This window comes from Lactuca serriola, chromosome 7 (genome assembly GCF_051521515.1).
Source record: "Lactuca serriola cultivar US96UC23 chromosome 7, Lser_US96UC23_V15, whole genome shotgun sequence".
In the NCBI taxonomy this organism is placed as follows: Eukaryota; Viridiplantae; Streptophyta; class Magnoliopsida; order Asterales; family Asteraceae; genus Lactuca; species Lactuca serriola.
Genome location: NC_136414.1, coordinates 128,393,557 through 128,417,804, shown reverse-complemented (window position 1 = coordinate 128,417,804; position 24,248 = coordinate 128,393,557).

The window sequence follows — 24,248 nt, the reverse complement described above, 5'->3', positions numbered from 1 at the left end:
AGAGACTTTACATGTTCCAAAACTTGAGGGCAAGTTTTGTAACTTTCAAAACTTTTCATCTTTCATAACTTATGATTTAAATGGTTTATTAAAATAAGATACATTTCATTTTATGTAACCGATGTGTTTCTTTAATGGAATTTAAGAGAATGACTTTTGGTAATCCATAACTTGAGGACAAATTATGGATTCCATTAAAACACATAATGATCAAGAATTAAACTAACAAGCAAGTTACAAATAATTCCTAAGATCTTCTAAACTCATAAGTTCATGAACATGCATATCAAGAATTTCAAGAATCATAAAATTAACCATATAAAACTTGAAATTTTGATAATAGCTATTGAAAATGGATTAGCATAACCATTACACCATCCAAAACTAGTTTTATAAGACCAAAACAGTTTAGGGTAATGTTTCTAGTCCATTTCCAGCAGCAAAAGTCGAAAAACTGCACTCTGACAAGCCAACTCGTCGAGTGCATGAACTGACTCATCGAGTTGGTTGAATATAGGCATGGACTCGTCGAGTCCCCCCATGGACTCGGCGAGTCCACTATCCAGACAGCTAATTTTTCGAGTTTTTCAGCAAGTTTGCATCAAATATCAACAAAAACAAGCCTAGGCTCTGATACCACTCTTGGGTTTTGAGCATTCTAACACTCTTAAGGTATACATGCAACCCTAGAAACCTTGGATCTATGTTTTACTATGATACATGCAAAATTGATTTTTCAAGATTCATTACCTATCTAGCATACATGTGAAACTTTTAAAAATAAAAGTTGGTAAGAAAGACATACCTTTTAGATGCTTGGATTCCTTGAAAACCTTGTGAGCCTAGCACCTCAAGTGTTATGCCTCAAATGTTTCACACAACACCAAATACATTAGGAATAACCTTGAGAGAAATATAACACTTCTAAAATCGGATATGGCCTCTTGTTCTCACTAGTAAGTTGATTTTGGTTTCTCACATATTCCTTTTATAGTGTATCATAAGTACGGTTACACCATGTGAACCCTAACTTGACATGGCTCTTCATTTCCATGATCCATGGGTTCAAAAACACCAGGGAGCATCCTATGGGTTTTAGCCCAACTTCATAATCCATGGAGCATTAGCCCATTATACAAGTATGGGTGATTTACACAATCAACCCATATATTTAATTAGTCTTCTTTTGATCACTTAATTAATTCCAAATTAATTCTTAATCAATACTAATTAAATAATATTATTAATATATTGGAACATATAATATATTACTAAAACTTAAGTGTTATTTCTCTCATTTTAGTTTATCCAAATGCATGATGCCATGCAACCCAAATGGACCATGCCAACCGGGTCAAGTACATCCCGAAAATAGTTATGAACTTAAACACCTAATCCAACAACTATAAGCAACTACCATGTTGACCAATGACCTGTATCTCATCCATGGGTATACCATAACACTATAAGCAACTACCATGGTAACCAATGACCCATATGTCATCCATGGATGTTACCATGACACTATAAGGAACTAACATGTTGACCAATGACCCGTATGTCATCCATGGGTGTTACCATGACACTATAAGCAACTACCATGTTGACCAATGACCCGTATGTCATCCATGGGTATACCACGACACTATAAGAAACTACCATGTTGACCAATGACACGTATGACATCCATGGGTGTTACCATGACACTATAAGCAACTACCATGTTGACCAATGACCTGTATGTCATCCATGGGTGTTACCATGACACTATAAGCAACTACCATGTTGACCAATGACTCGTATGTCATCCATGGGTGTTACTATGACACTATAAACATCTACCATGTTGACCAATGATGTGTATGCCATCCATGGGTATACCATGACACTATAAGCAACCACCATGTTCACCAATGACCCATATGTCATCCATGGATGTTACCATGACACTATAAGCAACTACCATGTTTACCAATGAACTGTATCTCCTCCATGGGTGTTACCATGACACTATAAGCAACTACCATGCTGACTAATGACTAGTATGTCATCCATGGGTATAAGATGACACTATAAGCAACTACTATGTTGACCAATGACTCGTATGTCATCCATGGGTGTTACCACGACACTATAAGCAACTACCATGTTGACCAATCACACATATGTCATCCATGGGTGTTACCATGAAACTATAAGCAACTATCACATTGACCAAAGACCCGTATGTCATGCATGGGTGTTATCATGACACTATAAGCATCTACCATGTTGACCAATGACGCGTATGTCATCCATGGGTATACCACGACACTATAAGCAACTACCATGTTGACTAACAACCCGTAAGTCATCCATGGGTTTTACCATGACACTATGAGCAACTACCTTGTTGACCAATGACCCGTATGTCATCCATGGGTGTTACCATGACACTATAAGCAACTACCATGTTGACCAAGGACATGTATGTCATCCATGGGTATACCATGACACTATAAGCAACTAACATGTTGACCAATGACTCGTATGCTATCCATGGGTGTTACCATGACACTATAAGCAACTACCATGTTGACCAATAAACCATATGTCTGAAGGATTTTGAGCGTTCTAACACTCCTATGGTATACATGCAACCCTATAAACCTTGGATCTATGTTTTCTCTATTATACATGCAAATATTTGATATTCCAAGGTTTCATCCTAACTAGCATAATAAGAAGTATATATTGATGGGTTTTTAGCATTCTAACACTTCCTAAGTGATACATGCAACCCTAATAAACCTTGGATCTATGTTTGTCTAATTATCATGCAAAGTTAAATTCCAAGGTTATATTCCTATCTAGCATACATGGGGAACATTTTTATCTTGAATTAAAGATAGATTAACATACCTTGTTGTTGATTATGATCCTTGACACCTTGTGAGCCTAGCACCCAAAGTGTGATCCCTCAAATGCTTCACACAACACCAAATGCAAAGGAGTAAACTTTGAGAGAATCTTACACTTGCAAAAATCGGCTCTAGCCCTCTTGTTTCTTAGTGTAGCCGATTTTGGGGAGAACACATTTGCTTATTTAGTGTGTTACATTAGGTAAAACCTAATGTAAACTGACTCTTCATTTCATGATCCATGGGTTAACTCCATGGAGCATCCATGGAGCGTCCTATGGGTGGAACCCAAATTAATAATCCATGGAGCCTCTTAGCCCACTATATAAGATATCGAAGATTTCCATAATCTACCCATAGATTTAATTACTTATCTTTTGATCACTTAATTAATTCTAAATTAATTCTTGATCAAACTAATTAAATAATATTATTAATATATTAGAACTTATAATATATTAATAAACCATAAGTGTTATTTCTCTCATTTTAGTTTATCTAATTGCATGGTGCCATGCAACCCAAATGGACCATGCCGGGTCGGGTCAAGTACATACCAAAAATAGTTATGGACTTAGACACCTTATCCAACAGTCTCCCACTTGGATAAGTCTAATAACTATAACTGCAATACTTCAGAAACCGAATGGCAATCGTAGCTCTTTCAAGGTCTCTTGGAACTGAGAAGATGATGATACACCATTTAAGATAAGTGATCATATAATCCTCTGTTCTAGATATCAGCCGGATAAATACATGGAACAATGTCTTATATATTGTCCAGCAGTTTGCTTCCCGATTTCCGATTTGTTTGACAAAGAACTTAGTTGAACATATCAACTTAGTTCTGACCAGGCCCGGTACATAGGTCAAAACAAAATCATCGAGGGGCCTAGATATCAGGTTCTAATTAAAGAAGGAACAAATAAACTTCGACTCATATGTTTGTTCTACTACTCATTGAATTATACACAAGAGCACGTTTTATAACATCGAGTTACCAATGCGTTTTCATACAATCAATGCATAATCAACTCATAAGTAACAAATCATATCTCTAGGTTTGAAGACTTATATGATATTACCGTTTCACGATCACTCGAGATAAATTCTATGAAGTGATTCCAGTGAGCGTGGGCTGAGTCCAATGCTCAGAACTTACGAGCACTCATGAGTGTTGTAGCCATGTCCAACAACTTAGACCTCTACAACCAATCATGACAGTCTTGATTCATACCTACTTCCGACATATGACCGACTGTGGAGGCTCGAATAATATGATATACCAAACATAATTATTCTCGAAGTCAAAACATGCAAAAGAAATATAGTAAGCGATCGACAAGAGATAGTAACACTTTACACATAAATAAAACACCTTTTATTCATTATCTAATGTCAATTACACTTTACAAATTTCAAGGTTATCTGAATACTAAATCTAATGTCATCCTTCAGCCCTATGCTCCGAGCATGCTGGAGATGCTTAACCCGAGTCAGTCCCTTCGTGAGGGGATCCGCTGGATACTCATCCGATGATACCCTCTTTGCCACGAGGAGTCCTTCTTCTATTCGATGCCTGATGAAATGGTATTTTCTGTCGATGTGTCTGGATCTCCCGTGATCCCTTGGCTCCTTGGCTAAGGCAACTGCACTTTCAGTATCACATAAAATATCCATTGGCTCCTTAATATCTGGTACAACTCCAAGGTCTCCAATGAAGTTCTTCAGCCATATTGCCTCCTTTGCTATCTCGCTTGCTGCTATATACTCTGATTCGCAAGTTGAATTAGCCACTGTTTCTTGCTTGGAACTCTTCTAAGAAATTGCTCCTCCGTTTAAGGTAAAGACCCAGCCAGAATGAGAGCGGAATTATCCCAATCAGTCTAAAATATAGCATCAATATACCCTACAACTCTCAAGCGATCACTCCCACCGAGGGTAAGGATCCAGTCCTTAGTCCTCCGTAGGAGTCCTTCTTCTATTCGATGCCTGATGAAATGGTATTTTCTGTCGATGTGTCTGGATCTCCCGTGATCCCTTGGTTCCTTGGCTAAGGCAACTGCACTTTCAGTATCACATAAAATATCCATTGGCTCCTTAATATCTGGTACAACTCCAAGGTCTCCAATGAAGTTCTTCAGCCATATCGCCTCCTTTGCTATCTCGCTTGCTGCTATATACTCTGATTCGCAAGTTGAATTAGCCATTGTTTCTTGCTTGGAACTCTTCTAAGAAATTGCTCCTCCGTTTAAGGTAAAGACCCAGCCAGAATAAGAGCGGAATTATCCCAATCAGTCTAAAATATAGCATCAATATACCTTACAACTCTCAAGTGATCACTCCCACCGAGGGTAAGGATCCAGTCCTTAGTCCTCCGTAGGTACTTGAGGATATTCTTTACCGCAATCCAGTGTGCCTTGCCAGGGTTCCCCTGGTACATGCTAACCATGCTCAAGGAAAAGGCTACATCAGGTCGAGTACACGTCATAGCATACATGATCGATCATACAGCTGAAGCATAAGGTATTCGACTCATTTATGCTATCTCAACCTTAGTACTAGGGCTTTGTGTCTTACTCAATCTGGCGTTACTCTGGATGGATAACTCTCCTTTCTTGGAGTCCTGCATGCCAAATCTCTTCAGCAACTTATCCAAGTAGGTACTCTGACTTAGTCCAATTAGTCTTTTACTCCAGTCTCTCAAGATCCTTATCCCTAGAATATAGGCAGCTTCTCCTAGGTCCTTCATAGAGAAACACTTCCCAAGCCAGGACTTAACTTCCTGCAGAGTTGGGATGTCATTTCCTATGAGTAGTATGTCATCCACATACAACCAAAAAGCTAACTATACTCCCACTAGCCTTGACATATACACAAGATTCATCTACACTCCTAGAAAAACCAAGTTCTTTGACTTTCTCATCAAAGCAAAGATTCCATCTGCGAGGTGCTTGCTTTAACCCATAAATGGATTTCTCAAGCTTACACACTCTATTAGGGTACTCTGTATTGACAAAACCCTCTGGCTGACTCATGTAAACATCCTCAGCCAACTTTCCATTAAGGAAAGCAGTTTTGACATCCATTTTCCATATTTCATAGTCATGAAATACGGCTATGGCTAACAGAACCCTAATAGACTTAATCTTGGGCACTAGAGAAAAGGTCTCATCATAATCAACTCCCGGAGTTTGTGAGAAACCCTTTGCAACCACTCATGCCTTATAAGTGTGTACATTACCATCTATGTCGGTCTTCTTCTTGAAGATCCATTTGCACCGTACAGTCTTACGACCTGGTACATTCTCAACCAAGTTCCAAACTTGATTGTCATACATGGAGTCTATCTCGTTGTCCATTGCCTCTTTCCACTTGGTTGACTCAGGGCCTGCCATGGCTTTCGCGTAACTGTCAGGTTCATCCAGACCTATCAGTGTCTCATCACTGATAATTGTATCACCTTCCACAGTAATATGGAATCCATAGAAATGCTCAGGTGCATTCCTAACCCTTGTGGAACGCCTAAAAGGTACAAACTTGTCAATTGGCTTAACAGGAGTTTCCTCCTCAAGTTGAGTGCTAGGGTTTGAAGTTCCTTCACCACTTGACTCTTGAATTTCTTCAAGGTCAACTTGCCTCCCACTGTTTTCTGTGGCTTATGAACTCTCTCTCTCTCTCTCTCTCTCTCAAGCCCTCCTAGCTACAAAGACCACATTTTCACTAGGTCTATAGAAGAGGTAACCAAAGGATTTCTGTGGGTAGCCGATGAAAATACACCTCTCACTTCGAGGTTCGAGCTTATCATGACTCTCGCATCTCACAAAAGCCTCGCAAACCCAAATCTTAATGTGGTCTAGTTTGGGTACTTTACCAGTCCACATCTCATGAGGAGTTTTGGCAACTTTCTTTGTAGCGACTAGATTAAGGATAAGGGCGACAGTCTCTAAGGCATACCCCTAAAATGATATTGGTAGCGAAGCTCGACTCATCATGGAATGAACCATATCCAACAAGGTTCAATTACGCCTCTCATTCACACCACTCAAATATGGTGTCCTGGGAGGTGTCAATTGTGAAACAATCCCACATTCCCTAAGATAGTCGAGGAACTCTGAACTAAGATACTCACCACCTCGATCGGATCGAAGCATCTTAATGTTCCTGCCCAATTGATTCTCGAGTTCCTGTTTAAACTCTTTAAACCTCTCAAAAGTCTCTGACTAATGCTTGATTAAGTAGACATATCCATATCTACTATAATCATCAGTAAAAGTCAAATAATAATGATTAGCATCCCTTATGGCATGTTTGAAGGGCCCACACACATCCGTGTGTATAAGATCCATCAAACCTTCACCCCTCTCACAAGAACCTGTGAAGGGTGACTTTTTCATTTTTCCAAGTAAGCATGATTCGCAACTATCATCTGACTTTAGGTTAAATGACTCCAATACTACATCCTTTTGGAGTTGGCCTATGCGTTTCTTGCTTATATGTCCAAGACGACAATGCCATAATGATGCTTTATCCAAGTTATTATCATTAACAGAATCAATACACAATACATTATTTCCTAAGTAATCAACCACATATATAGTTTCATACACACCGTCACAAGGTAATGCTTTAAAATAAAGAACATTATTAAAGAAAGCATTAATCGAACCAACTTCATTATCAAATGAAAAGGTGAAACCTTGTTTATACAATGCAGGGAAGGAAATAATATTTCTTGCCATTTCTAGCGAATAACAACATTTATTCAAATCTAAACTAAACCCACTACTTAGCGATAAAGTATAAACTCCAATCTTGGAGAAAGGTAAAGCTTTCCTATTCCCAGTGATTAAGTTTATTCTTCCATGCTCTACATTCTCACTTCTTCTTAGGCCCTGCAAATCAAAACATATATGAATAACACAACTGGTATCAAGGACCCAAGAGTTAGAGTGGGTTGAGTTATTAGATAAGATAGTGTAAATACCTACATGGTTGGGTTTAACTTTCCCATCCTTCATATCTTGCTGGTACTTTGGGCATTTCCGCTTCCAATGTGACTTTTCATGGCAATAGAAGCATTCAGCCTCTTTTGGGTCAGAAGAAGGAGTGACGAAACCTTTCTTGGTTCAACTTGAAGAAGAGTCATCAAGGGTTCTAGCCTTGGTACCCTTCTAATAGCTCTTCCTCTTCTTCCCTCGACCTTTCCCGATTGCCAAAACCCGGGCGGAGTTTGGAGTAGGAGTGTTAACAACCGACTTACCCTTAAGACTTGTTTCTGTGGTCTTGAGGAGTCCCTGAAGTTTGTTGAGTGTGACCTCTTCCTTATTCATGTGATATGTCATGTGGAATTAATCATAGCACGAGGGTAAGGAGTGCAAAATGATATTTATTGCAAGCTCCTCAGGGAAGTTCACATTAAGCTTCAACAACCAATCCACATACCTTTGCATTTTCTGCATGTGGCTCGTAAAGGATTCCCCGTCCTTCATCATGGTTGTTATGATGGAGCAGATGATTTCATACCTCTCTTGTCGTGCACTTTGATGGTATCTTTCCATCAGATCTTGGTGCATTTCAAAAGGGTAGAAGTCCTCATAGGACTTTTGGAGTTCCGTTGTCATGGTGGCCAACATGATGCATGCCACTTTGGTAGCATCCCTTTCATGTGCCCGAAAGTTAGCGATCTCCTAGGGAGTTGCAGGGGACTCATCAATCTCCTTAACCTCCTTGTCAAGGACATATTCTTTGTCCTCGTAGCGGGTAACCATCCTGATGTTTCTGATCCATTCATTGAAGTTGGATCCATCAAAAGTGACTTTCCCACACAAGTTCATAAGGGTAAAGGATCCATTAGGATTAGAGCCAGAAGCAGCATTGTTTGATGACATCTGAAAGAAGAGAACAATATTAGTTTAGATATTAAGAGATTCCTTAGCAAAACACCCAAATGTAATATTAAGGCTAGGATCCAATCACAATATATTATAACTTAGAAGAGGTATGCCGTAATCCAAGCTATAACATATTTGAAAGGTAGGTGAATGACGATTCACCAATTTCCACCATGAAAAACAAAATATAGATATTAAGTTTTTAATTTGTTCTTAGAAATTCCTAGATTCTTTTGAGATTCAATGAACTTTTCAAATGCATGTTTCAATCTCGAGTGTGCCCTCCAAGTTTTGTGAATGGGGTACCAAGGATCACAAAACTAGGTGTGAAGGAACCATGCAAATCACTTGGTACCCTTAAAGTTTATCACTCAATCGATGTGCCGGTAAACCACACACGCTCCACTGATACTATGATAAACCTTAAGTCACCATTTACCTACCTTGTTAAGTGCAAGTTAGTGTGCCGGTTATCCACACACGCTCCACCAACGACTTAAACAAAATGTAAAGTGTAATTTCATGGATTAGCACCTTATTCACATTTTTCCTAAAGTAACTAAGATTGGGAAATTAATAAAAGCATTTAGTTACTTTATAATATTCATTTTAATGAGAATTTATAATTCCTTGTCCTACCCGTTTGGCTAACGACCCTCCACCGATTAAGGAAGCGGTGGGTGAGAGTGGACACCCATGAAGTTGCCATTTTATAGGCAACAACTTTATACCCCCCTTATAGACCGGCTTCGTGAATGAGGCGTACTAGCGGTAAGACGACTTGATCTTATACATATATATATATATATATATATATATATATATATATATATATTATTAACTTATAATATTATAAAGTATAAGGGTTGAATTTTAACTTTTAAAATTCTAAGGGTTGGAACTAAAGTTTTAATCAAGACTTTACTTGTTCCAAAACTTCAGGGCAAGTTTTGTAAACTTCCAAAACTTTTCATTTCTTATAACTTATGAATTAATTGAGTAATAAAATTGAAGACATTTAATTTTTTATAACTCTTGTGTTCTTTTAATGGCTTTAATAAAATGTGAGACTTTTGGTTTTCCATAACTTAAGGACAAGTTATGGACTCCATTAAAACACATTATGATCATGAATTAAACTACCATGAAGGTTACAAACAATTCCTATGATCATCTAATCTTCATAAGTTCAAGAACATGAATATGAACACTTTCAAGAATAAAAAATTACACTTAAAAACTTGTAATTTTGATAATTGCCATTGTGAATGAATTAACATAAACATTACAACATCTAAAACAGGTTTTAAAACACCAAAACAGTTTAGGGTAATGTTTCTAGTCCATTTCCAACAACAAATGCCGAAATTCTGAAAACTGCAGCCACTACTCATTGAGTGCAAGAACAGACTCGATGAGTAGCTTGCATTTGTTCATGGACTCGTCGAGTCCCCCATGGATTTGGCGAGTTCATACGAGCAGAAAACAGAAAATCGATTTTTTCAAGCAGTTTGCACAAAAAACCAACAAACAAGCCTAGGCTCTGATACCACTGATCGGTTTTGAGCATTCTAACACTTCCTAAGTGTACATGCAACCCTAATAAACCTTGGATCTATGTTTGTCTAATTATCATGCAAAGTTGAATTCCAAGGTTATATTCCTATCTAGCATACATGGGGAACATTTTTATCTTGAATGAAAGATAGAATAACATACCTTGTTGTTGATTATGATCCTTGAAACCTTGTGAGCCTAGCACCCCAAGTGTGATGCCTCAAATGCTTCACACAACACCAAATGCAAAGGAGTAAACTTTGAGAGAATCTTACACTTGCAAAAATCGGCTCTAGCCCTCTTGTTTCTTAGTGTAGCCGATTTTGGGTAGAACACCTTTGTTTATATAGTGTGTTGCATTAGGTAAACCCTAATCTAACATGACTCTTCATTTCAGGATCCGTTGGTTAACTCCATGGGGCATCCTATGGGTGGAACCCAACTTGATAATCCATGGAGCCTCTTAGCCCACTATATAAGATATGGAAGATTTACATAATCTACCCATAGATTTAGTTAGTTATCTTTTGATCACTTAATTAATTCTTGATCAAAATAATTAAATACTATTATTAATATATTAGAACTTATGATATATTAATAAACCATAAGTTTTATTTCTCTCATTTTAGTTTATCCAATTGCATGGTGCCATGCAACCTAAAGGGACCATGCTGGGTTGGGTCAAGTACATACCAGAAATAGTTATGGACTTAGACACCTTATCCAATATATACAATACAAGAATCTAGTAGAATGACATACCTTTTGGTGGAGCTTGAAGTCTTGAACATTTAAGAGCTTAGTGCCCCAAGTTTTGCACTTCAAATGGTTCACACACCACCAAGAAGCCTTGGAATAACTTGAGAATAAGGATACTTGCACCAAAATCGGTTTTTGCCTCTTGTGTACATACACTAGTCCATTTCATGAACCATAGACCTCTTTATATAGTGTGGAGGATTAGGTTTTCATTCATGTAAACCCTAATACCCATGACCTTTCATTTCCATAGGATCCATGGGTTAAAAGCTCCATGGACTATCCATGAAAACTTAGCCCAAATTAAATGAACTTGGCCCATCCTATATATATATATATATATATATATATATATATATATATATATAAGAGTCCATATTTAATTAGTTCCCTTTTGATCACTAAATTAATTCTAAATTAATTCTTGATCAATACTAAATAAATAATATGATTCCATATTAATATATTAGAACTTATAATATATTAATATAAATAATTAGTATCCTTTTTCTCATTTGGTCTATCGAATTGTTCTGATGCCATGCAACCCAAATGGACCATGCCAAATCGGGTCAAGTACATACCAATTATAGTTATAGACTTAGCACTAATCCAAAATTGTCATCCAAGGGTATACCATGACACTATAAGCAACTACCATGTTACCAATGACCCATACGTCATCCATAGGTCTTACCATGACACTATAAACAACTACCATGTTGAGAAATGCCCCGTATGTCATCCATGGGTGTATAAGCATCTACCATGTTGGCCAATGACCTGTATGTCATCTATGGGTGTTACGATGACACTATAAGCAACTACCATGTTGACCAATGACCTGTATTTTGTCCATGTGTGTTACCATGACACTATAAGCATTTACCATGCTGACCAATGACCTGTATGTCATCTATGGGTACTTGTTACCATGATACTATAAGCATCTAACATGTTGGTGAATGAAGCGTATGTCATCCATGGGTATACCATGACACTATAAGCAACTAACGTGTTGACCAATGACTCGTATATCATCCATGGGTGTTACCATGACACTATAAGTGTCTACCATGTTGACCAATGACTCGTATGTTATCCATGTGTACGTGTTACCATGACACTATAAGCATCTACCATGTTGACCTATGACCCGTATGTCATCTATGGGTGTTACCATGACACTATAAGCGACTACCATGTTGACCAATGACCCATGTGTGTTACCATGACACTATAAGCATCTACCATGTTTACTAATGACCCGTATGTCATCCATGGGCAGGTGTTACCATGACACTATAAGCATCTACCATGTTGTCCAATGACTGGTATGTTATCCATGGGTATACCATAACACTATAAGCAACTACCATGTTGACCAATGACCCATATGTCATCCATGGGTGTTACCATGACACTATAAGCATCTACCATGTTGACCAATGACCCATATGTCATCCATGCATGGGTACACCATGACACTATAACCAACTACCATATTGACATGACCCGTACGTCTTTTATATATAAATTTTGGTTTAAACATAAATGCATAAAGATGAATAGTCTATTGTTGTTTAATTATCATTGATAATTTGAAATTAAAATCATGTTATGAACACCTCATTACTCTATGTTTCATGACATATTATATATATATATATATATATATATATATATATATATATATCAATCCGGAACTACTTTAATAAATCTGAATTACTAAATATTTAGCGCTAAATAGCACAGTTCAAATTTTTCATTAGCGGAGCTTCAAAATATTTCGGAATTCCTTTCCATCCAACCTACACACGTTTAGGCTGCATATTAGGGTAAGTTTACTAATTAGAAATAGGGTTTATATTTTCTATAATCGTCATCTCCGGCGGCTAATTGATCGAAATCTTTGTTCATTACGTTTGTGCACTGACTTTGGCGATATAGGTTGTCACTCATCTAAAATTTATTTTTATTTAATTTACTATTTTCTTGATCATTGTTTCTTGTTGTTTTATCATCTTCATGTATATTATCATCTTAAGTTACAAGTAAATTGGTTTTGATTGTATTCAAAAGTTTACATGCATAGTAATGCCTTCATCTATAGTTTATTTTTATTGTTTGTTTGTTCTCTCTGCTCATCAGTAGTTTATCATCTTTAACACATTGGTATTGACTATAGTTTTTTGTTTATTTTTAAGCAAGAAAGATGTCGAACTTGAAAGCAAAAGGAGCATCTGGTGTGAAGCCAACTAAATTCATTGCACCATAGGTTTTAAACCGCAACAGGACTTCAACTGCAAAATTCATAAGTAGACAATTACAAGATCAAGAAATTGACTTCCCAATACCAACAACCACATCCAATGCAACTATAACATCTACCACCAAAACCCCTAAACCTAAATCATTAACAACAACCATGACTATCACTTCCTCGGCATCACTTACAACATCCACACCATTGTCAGTAAATACATCCAAAAGTTCAGAAAATGGAACAATACAATCCTAAACACTTACATTAATAACCAAAAATTCAGCACCTACATCATCTAAAACATCCTCAACACCGACATCCATTACCACATCATCAACACCTATATCTAGTACCATAACCTGAAAACCTGCATCTGCACTACCATCCCCCACAACTACAGTAATTACCACATCCTCCTTAAGTAAAGGAACTACCACATCCTCAACATATACATCTATCCCAACACCTATCCGAAAATATACCCCATCAACAACACTTATCCAAGAATCTACCCCATCACCAATACAACCAACCATGAATGGATCTGTAGTGGAAAATGTAGAAGGTGAAAACAGTTCCTCTAAAGATTGTGAACGAGATGGACGTTTAGTTGTTCATGTTTGGAAAAAACATGAGTTACCAATCATATCTTACAACTTTTTATATGTATAGCCTTTTGGTTTACATATACATATCAATTCAAAACTTAACCCATCACATGATTACTTGCAGGCTCAGGCCACCAGGCCCTTGTGCAAACTTCATTAGTTGTTCCTTTTTACAAAGAGTAGATCCACAAGGGCACACTTAGGGAAAAGTAACAAAAGAAATGCGTGAATTATATTGGGAGGAGTTTCAGGTAGTTAACTATATGTCATAAATTGTTGTTTCATAAACATTTACATTTAAACTTATATTTATATTCTTGATGTGTAGAAAAATGTTGTTGGGATGAAACAATAGACTCGCTGGTGAGGCAAGCTTGGGCAAGGAAAGAGGCAGAAGTTATGGACAATATCTCTTTAACATGCGGAGCCCAAAAATAAACCAACATGGCTTTAAACCAGCTCATATTCCACAGGAAGTCTGGAACTCCTGGCAATTACAATGGAATACAAATGAATACAAGCTAAAATCTGAGTAGAACAAGAAAAATAGGTGTAACGGTGTGGCTGATGGAGTAGGAAAACCTACACACAATGCTGGATCCGCATGTCATTTGAAGATAACTTCTGATTTGGTAATTTTTTTATTGGTACATCAATGTTTATATATGTTTATCTGTATATTTGACATTTTATGGTATTTATGTAGAAGAGGAAATTAGGACGTGATCCACACCATAGTGAATTGTTCCTGTATACACACACGAAGAATCACGATGGAGTCACTTTCACAAATGAAAAGATAAACAAATTCATGTAATATTCATTTCAATGTTAAACTTTTATATTGTAGCTAGTCCATAATATCATTCATAACTTTGAAATCTTTTAACTTATATTATTTTTATTTTGTCGGCAACCTCTATAGAGAAACAAGAAGAGTTGGAAGCTGAAGGTGTTGAATTTGAGAAGGACAAGCTATTTTTATGTTGTTGGTGGTGGTCATGACAAAAAAAAAAAGAAGACTTTATGGATTAGGCTCTTTTGCAAAGGTGGTTCCCAATAGGAATGGTAAAACGGATGTATCTTACATTCTAGAAAAAAATGATGAAATAGAAGACATGAGGGAGTTTGTTGCTAAACAAAAAAAGAAAAACGAAGAGCGTAAAGAAATGATGAAGGCTTAACAAGAAGAAAAGAAAGCAAAGGTCGGGCATCTTGAAACACAACTTCAAACAACAATGCATCTTATTAATCTCTTTACAAAACAACAACACTAGTGGGTCAAAAAGTGTTGATATATGCTTATTGCAAAGTATTTATTTTAGATTAGCAACTTTCATTTTTCCATGTAATAAATAATTATTGTATTATTTTATGATATAATGGTTTTAATTTTGTTGTTATTTTTGTTTTTCGTATATTACAACAAAATAATTTGGATCTAATTTATAAATCAATTATCCATCGGTCCATATGGAATCTGATATGTAACATACACCTCGAAAATTGCTAGGGTTCATGACCACAGAATTTGCTAGGAAGTCATCAAACGGAATTTGCTAGGGAATCACAACCACAAAATTTACTAGGGAATGACCACCATAAAAAATTACTACGGATTCACCACCACGGAATTTGCTAGGGATTCATCACCACGAAATTTGCTAGGGAATCACCACCACGTAATTTACTAGGGAATCACCACCACTGAATTTACTAGGGGTTCACCAGCACAGAATTTGCTAGGAAATTATCACAACGGATTTGTCTAGGGATTAACTACAACATAATTTGTGATGGAATAACTACCATAGATTTTGTGATGGAATCCTACTACAAAATACACGACGAAATATCATCTACCACAAATTTCATTTTGTTGTCACAATTGCGACATAATGATTATTTCCATATCAAACGCTCGCTATGGAGTTTTTTGGGACGGGACTCGGTCGTCGCAAATTTCGTCACTGTTCGTCCTTTGCAACGGAATTTCAGTTTTTCGCAACAGAATCCTTCCCTAGCAAAATCGTGTTTTTCTTGAAGTGATATGTGAAGATACTGAAGATCAATCACCAATTTCAGAAGAAAAACATTCCAAGAACAAAACAAGATAAATGTACGAATAACCTTTTCCATTCATATATGATTAGCTTTTTGATATGTTTTGTTTACTAGTGAATACAAAAAAACTAACCCATATATATATATATATATATATATATATATATATATATATTCATATATAAATATAGGAATTCAATAGTTTTTTTAATATAAAACATATCCAGATTGAAGTATTCATATGTTATTAGAAGAAAATTATAGAAGAGATATACAAGTTATTTATAAATGAATATAACAAATATGATAGGAATTTTATACCTTTGTCATTTTTCTGTATGGAACGTGTTTCTCTCATTGTTTGGATCTTTATTAGAAATGTCAATATTATTACCTTCATTCATTAGTGAGTAGAAGCCAAATGAATTTGGTATACATTTTACAAAGAAAATATTTTATATTCATAAATGAATAATTGAATAGAACATATATATTCATATTTTCTATTCACATATGAATATACATGTTATATTCATATGTGAATAGAACACACACACACACATATATATATATATATATATATATATATATATATATAACTTAGTTTTTATTCTATTCATATTTGAATATACATCACACCAAATTATGTTCTATTCATATATGAATATAACATATATAACTTAGTTTTGTTTGTGTTCAGAAGTAAATAAAACATATCAAAAAAAAATTATCTTCAGTATGTTCATTTTATGTTGTAATTTTAAGTAAAAACACATCTAGATGTTGGCAATCACATATGAATAAACTTAATCAGGTCTAAATAGAATACAATTTTATTTACCTTCTTCATTCGTTTTTGTTTTTCTTTTATATATATGCTTGACTCTTGGTGTTGTTTCTGTAAGGGTAAGTAGTTAATATTAGGACAACATAAGCGAAATGTGAAGCAACATTTATATTTTAATAGAAAACTTGTGAATAAATATGAAAAATAATGAGAAGATGTAAAATCATTTATATATTGGACGATTATTACAAAAACTTCAAGTAAATAAACTAATAATGAAGAAGGATTACAAAAATGAACGAGGATTACAAAATTGGAAGTAAACAACCTAGTTGGAAGATGAACAGTTTGAATACAAAATTTTTAGTTCTAAATCAACTAATAATGAACGACGATTACGAAAAATGTGAAGTGATCAAGTGATAAGTTTAGAAATGATCACAATCGTTAAAAATCGAAGAAAAAACTATAATGATTACCTTTCATAGTCAACAGTCACAAAATGGTTTCAATTAAGATTTCGTCGGAAGACATTTTTTTCGATTTATTCTTCACGAGACTGATTCATCGAAAATGGTGATCGAATCCTTCTACAAATGGTTTTCGTGTTATGGAAACGATGATGTATTCGAAGAGGGAAATGATGATTTTGCTGTCGAGATTTGATGTGCGATAAAGTTACAGAATTACCCTGAACGGTTTAATGTTCTGTATTATTTACACGTTTGCCACATTGTGTTTATGTTTTTTAAGCTTATTAAATGATTGGCTGAGAATGATCCCTTATTCTCAACCTTTTTTTCTCAATTGAACCATTCTCTCTTGTGCTCTCTCTCTCTCTCTCTCTCTATATATATATATATATATATATATATATATATATATATATATATATATATATAAGTCAGTTCAAATAGAAACAATAAATAGTGTGAGAATGTAAAAAAACACTATGTTTATATTATTATTCTGTAATGAATGTTGTATATATGTATTGTTGAAGTAATTCAAATATGAATATCAATGTTTGATTATTTGTATATTCATTAGAATGTTATTATTCTATTATAAATTTATGTATGTGTATTTTTCTAGTAAATTCTAGTTTTAGTTTTAAGATGTGACATTTTATTTATTCATTGCTGAATAATGACATAAAGTTGTGGATACAAAAGTCATTACAAAATAATAACTTAAAAATAATGTTTTTAGGTTCACACAGTATTTACTGTTATATATATATATATATATATATATATATATATATATATATATATATATATATATATATAAATGAACAGTTTATAAATTTATTTATTTTAAAAGGGAAAATAAAATCTAGTTTACATGCTTGGATTTTAGCATGTTGGGTTCTTCACATGTATCATATTAGTGGTCCCCTTTTAAAATCACTTAAATGATGAGTCGATTTTTTTATAACCAAGGACCGGATTATTTTAACGGCTCAAGTCAGTTAACTGATCCTGAACTCCTGTTGCACAACTCTAGTTATACTGTTCTTTTGCGTTATGTTGAATCAACCAACTAGTTCGAACTAATTTTGTGTTTTGTATTGTATTTGTGATTAGAGTCATGTAACAAGCTTATCTCTCATAGTAAATATAAAATATAAATATAAGCATCATGCACTAAAAATTATTTGAATAGACCGCCATATACAATAATGTTAATATTCTCTTTATATATTAAGGTGTTGTTTATTTTTTGTCTGCAGATCTTCGTGACATCTTCTATCTGCGTCGTATAGACCATGTACAGACATTAAACTTCACAGACCGTTTGTATTATTTAAAGACTATAGACCTAAAAAAGTCTGTATGTTTTTTTCTTGGCGTAGATGTGGATCAGTGTTTCCAAACCTCTTCAAAGATCTTCTAGCTTAACAACATGTATATCTTTGTGTTTTTTTTGTTTAAGTTTAAATTTAATCCAAATTTATCTATGATAAACAATTTTGGGAAAAAAAGTTACAATACTTAAAGAAAAGAAAAGATTGTTGACACAATCATAACCTTTGTGACAGATTTGTAAAATTTAATTATAATAATGATCGTTGAAGTTGTTTACGTAGATATGAAAAAAAAATCATAATATTGTCTTATATTTTTGTGCCAAATTTTATAAAATATTATTTAATGTAATATCATTTACTTCTTGAAAAAAATATTTTTTTTCCAATTTTTAATTGAACTAATTGAATAAGTAAAATGAAAATTTTAAAATTTTCATTTAAAATCAAAGTTTATTATTATCCATTTTATATGTTAAATTCTTTTATTCCTAATTACATTGTTTAGGTATAACTTTGCGGGCAAATATCATAAAAGCCACTACATTTTCATACGTTTTTGAGAAAAGCCATATTATTTTTTTTGGCTGGCTCTAGCCACAAATTGGACATAAACTTACCACTCTAGCCCATTTAACGATTTTCATAGTTAACTCTGTTAAATATTTTACAAAATCAGTCTTAAAAGTTCAAATTTGGTCTCTGTAGTTTGCAAAAATTTACACAACATGTCCAAAACTCGGTTTTATGTTTTTTTAACTTCTTTATTTTCATTTATTTATTTTATTAATTTTTAATCAAAGCTATACTTGCTTTTATATTTTTTAAATTTTTCTATATTTCTCGTTTTTTTTTGGTTTTTTATATATATTTTTTATTTTTGAACTTCTTTTTTTTCGTTTTTTATATTCATTTATTTTTCATATTTTTTACATTTTTTTTTCGTTTTTTTTTCTTTATTTTCATTTTTTTCGTTTTTTTCTTATTTCATTTTTTCGTCTTTCTTTATTTTTGATAAAAGAAATTTACATTTTGTTTTTTTGTCAATTTGATAACTTCTTTTGATATTTATCAAAAATTTGAAAGCGTATGAATATTTTTTTATATTTTTTGTATCTGTTTCGTATTTTTTTTGTTTCTTTTCGTATTTTTGTTACGTTTTGTTTTTTCATCACTTTGATAATTTCTTTTGATAACTTTTTAGAAAGTGTAAATTGTATGAATATATTAGAGTATATTACATTTTTGGTGTTTGAGTTTTTTTTGGTTTTCTAAAAAAAATGAAAAAACGAAAAAAAAAGAAAAAACGAAAAAAAATTATAAAAAAATATGAATATAAAAACAAAAAAAAAAGAAATTAAAAAATAAAAAAAAACAAAAAAAATGAAATAAGAACGAAAAATATAAAAATATAAAAAAAATTAAAAAATAAAAAAGCAAGTTTAGCTTTGATTAAAAAATAAATAAATAAATAAATAAACATAAAACCGATTTTTGGACATGTTGTGTAAATGTTTGCAAACTACAGGGATCAAATTTGAACCTTTAGGACTGATTTTGCAAAGTTTAACAAAGTTAACCATGAAAATCGTTAAATGGGCTAGAGCGGTAACTCTATGTCCATCAAAAACGCGTGCAAATGTAGTGGGCTTTAATGGTATTTGCCCTAACGTTGCAACCAAGGTTTGTTGATTTTATCAAGTATATATATGTTAATTCGTATCATTTTATTTTCACTTTTTATACAATAATACATAGAAGTTGATCTACATTCGTTAATTATCTATAATAAAGTTATAAAATTATTAAAAAAACTCTTTTAAGTTTTTTTTTAAAAAAAAAACATCAGTTTAATTATATATTAATTTATTCTAGCAGTGTACAGATGTTTAAAAACAAACATTATTTTTCTTTTCGGATTGCAAACGTTTGATTCACATTTTCTACTGCAAAGGTCTAAAGATATGGTATGCAAACTACATACATTTTGCATCAGAAAAAACAAACAACGACTAACTGCAAATTGAGTTTGTTTCTTTTTTAGCTTGATGCATGTAATCAAGATGAATATTGTAACAATATAGTAATTACTTTTACCATAAACAATATAATTATGAGCAACATTCATTAAATCATAGAAGAGTTTCAAAAGATTGGCCCTTTAGTGTTCATAAATTGCATTGTATTTTTCATGTTTTAGATAATGGGCTCATTAGGTAGTTGGTCCAACACATTGTATTATCCCACCCTCATAGTTATCTATAGTACTAGCTAGAGATGCACATTTGAGGCTGGTTTGGAAATGATTTGGTATTTTTGATTTTTCCGGATTAGTCTAGGATGGTCTTGAGCATGTCTTTTTCTAGCTAAATGATACGTGATTAACACCAAAATGGTACATTAAGATATATTAAAAATAATACACTAAATTTAATTTTAAAAAAAAAAGAACCGGAAAAAGTGGTGTAACGTATGATTAAAAAATATGCAATGAACACAAAAATGAAATGTATATATATATTTTGGGTCCATTTTTTTAGTCTCGAACCAGTCTAAGATCAGTCTGCTTGTTTTGAAACTGATATTGAAAGAGTCAGATATTAATCCTAGACATTAATAGACCGATCTTTTTTCAATCTGGTCACTTTAGGACCACTTTTTCCGGATCTGGTCTCTTTTTATACCGATTTGGTCTCCATCTTTTTTTAGACTGATACAAAACCAATCTTTTTATTTTTATGAGATAGATGAATAGTTTAGGGGCTAATAATATTACCCATTGTGTCTAAATATTTCTTCCTACTAACTTTGCTTTCTGCTTTTTGTTGACACGCGTTTCAAGTTGGTTTCTCATTCAAACCCAACAATCAGTGTATCCACATGTTAACACTGCTTCTTTCTACCAATGACTATTATCCCCTTTTAAATTGCACACATGTAGCACATGTAGCATGTCTGTTTTGTTACACTCTATATCGAATAATGTAGCATCAAACATGTAAAAAGTTGTGTCTTTTAACCTTTGACTTTTAGGCCCTTTTAAATTAGATGTACGCATCTTTTAGGTGTCATGTTAAGGTAATAGACACGTAAACAAAACTGATACACAAGTTTTGGTTTAAAGATAGAAACGGTATCCAGATATTTTTAAAAGTTAAAGAGTGTGGGGCCATTTTGTTAATTCCACTAATGTAGCCTAATGAACTATGAAGCATGTTCCGTTCCAAGACACATGTACAATCAATTTCCCCACCATGTGCTCAACTTCTCCTTCTCCCTCTCATCTTTATTTATTTATTTATTTATTTATTTATATTAAAACATTCTTGTTTACATCGAGACATACATGATCAAGATCTTGTACGTGCGTGCTAAATAATACATATGAAGGGTATCATAAAGTAGGCTACATTAAGGTTGTGATTTAAAATATGAACTAGATCCGGTAGTATTGTATGTAAATTTTCTTTACAGTATGTTATTTTGAGCATATGATCGATTAAAACCTAGTCCGTAATATATAGAATAGTTCCCAAATGCAGTTCATTTGTTGATACAAATATTTCATTAAAGTGCCTGTTGATTTTTATGTCTTTTTTGCAAGTTAGATTTGTACTAACTAATCCATATCAAAAAATAGTGTTGGAACACGAATATCATCTTTGGAATCCATAAATCATGCCCACATCACAAAGAACTTTTCTAGAACACGAAGATCTTGTCCAAAATACGTTGGTAATTTTTAATTATTTTGTAGCATTATGATGTAACGATTCAATGCTTACTACAACTTATAGAATTTATTCGGAACATGAATATCTTGTCCGGAACAAAATGATAATTTTCAATTTTTTATATTTCCGACTTATAGAGTTTTGTAAATTAAACCATTATGCTCGATTTCCCACCAGTACTTTTTTTTCATAGACTATTGACTATAGGTTGGAAATTATCCGCTACCAAAGTTCTTTTTATACACAAGTGAAGTCTAATTTTATGTTTGATTTAAAAAGCTCCTTAACCCAAAATTACTTGAACAAACATTTGTTTAAAAGTTTATTTCTCATAAAATTTGTTCTTTGATTATTTGTATAAAAAGTATTTCCAAGGTCAAAAACATTTTGATTTTCGATGACCAAAAACCTACTAAGGATATCTTTCAAAATGACTTTGCTTTAAATTTTGTTTTTGGAAAATTTTGTTTTTCTTTTTTGGTGTAAACCTAAAAACATACAACTCGATTAAGGCTTTTGTTGACATAAAATGTCTGTCGTAAATACCTATACATGACAGACAAATGTCGGTCAATGAAAGCCACGTCATAAAGGAAAATAACATACATTTGATATGTTATAAAATTTATGACATACCCTTATGACCAACAATTAAGACATACATACAGGAAATGCGTTTTCCACATACATTTACTACCGACTTTATATGCTATAATTAGGCGAATGCCCACGCATTGAGCAGAAACATCTATATAATTGAAGTTTTTACAAATATATGTTTCTTTTAATATAGAAATAACATTGTTGTTTAATTTGATATAATGATTCGTATACTAAATTGATATAATGTATTGATTAATTAGAATTATATGATAATATATACATCTATTATAACTGCATAATCTCAATCGTTTGAATAACTTCTATTCGCAAGTTATACATGAATAAATTAAATATAATATATGACATAATGTTATTTATTGTTGTTGTTATTGTTAATTAATTTTTTAAAATTTATTTGCTTAATGTTTTAATTTTGATCGTAATAATTATTTAAAACATCAAACATTGTTTTTTGATTTTAAATGGAACAATATAATCATTTATATAGAGTTATTTTTAACTATTGTTACTGTAAGTTATTTTAAGCTACTTATTGTAAGTTATAATCACTTTTAACTATTTACAAAATATTCTTTGGTTTTTTAAGTGGAACTGAAATTTATATTTAAGTTGACATTGTAATGTTATATTTAAATATTTTAAAAAATCAAGTGAAAAATAGTTTTTTTAGATAAGACAGGGACCAAACGTGTAACAAAAACAAACAGTAGGGACCTTCTGAGTTAAAAAAATAAGTTAGGGACCAAACACGCAATTTAAGTATTTTCTCCAAACTGTTTAAAATTTGTAGCTTTAAACCCATAATGGTTTCCATACAACAACATATTAAATCTAATAAGTTAAGTATAATATGTTAAAAGTTAAAGACATAATTTTATAAGTAGAAGTAAATATATTATTTAAAATTTTAATTTAGTATATTTATGATTACACTTTAGGTTTGATCACTTTTAACTATTTACAAAATATTTTTTGGGTTTTTTTTAATTTAAACTAAAATTTATATTTAAGTTGACCCTGTAATGTTATATTCAAATAAATAATTTAACTATTTTATATATACTGTTCCAAAATTGTATCTTTAAAATGATAATGGTTTACATCCAAGAATATATTAAAACTAATAAATTAAGTAGAATATGATAAAAGTTAAGAAAAATCATTTAATAAGTAGAAGTAAATATTTTTTTTTAATATTGAAATTTAGTTTATATGCGATTATACTTTAGGTTTGATGTTTAT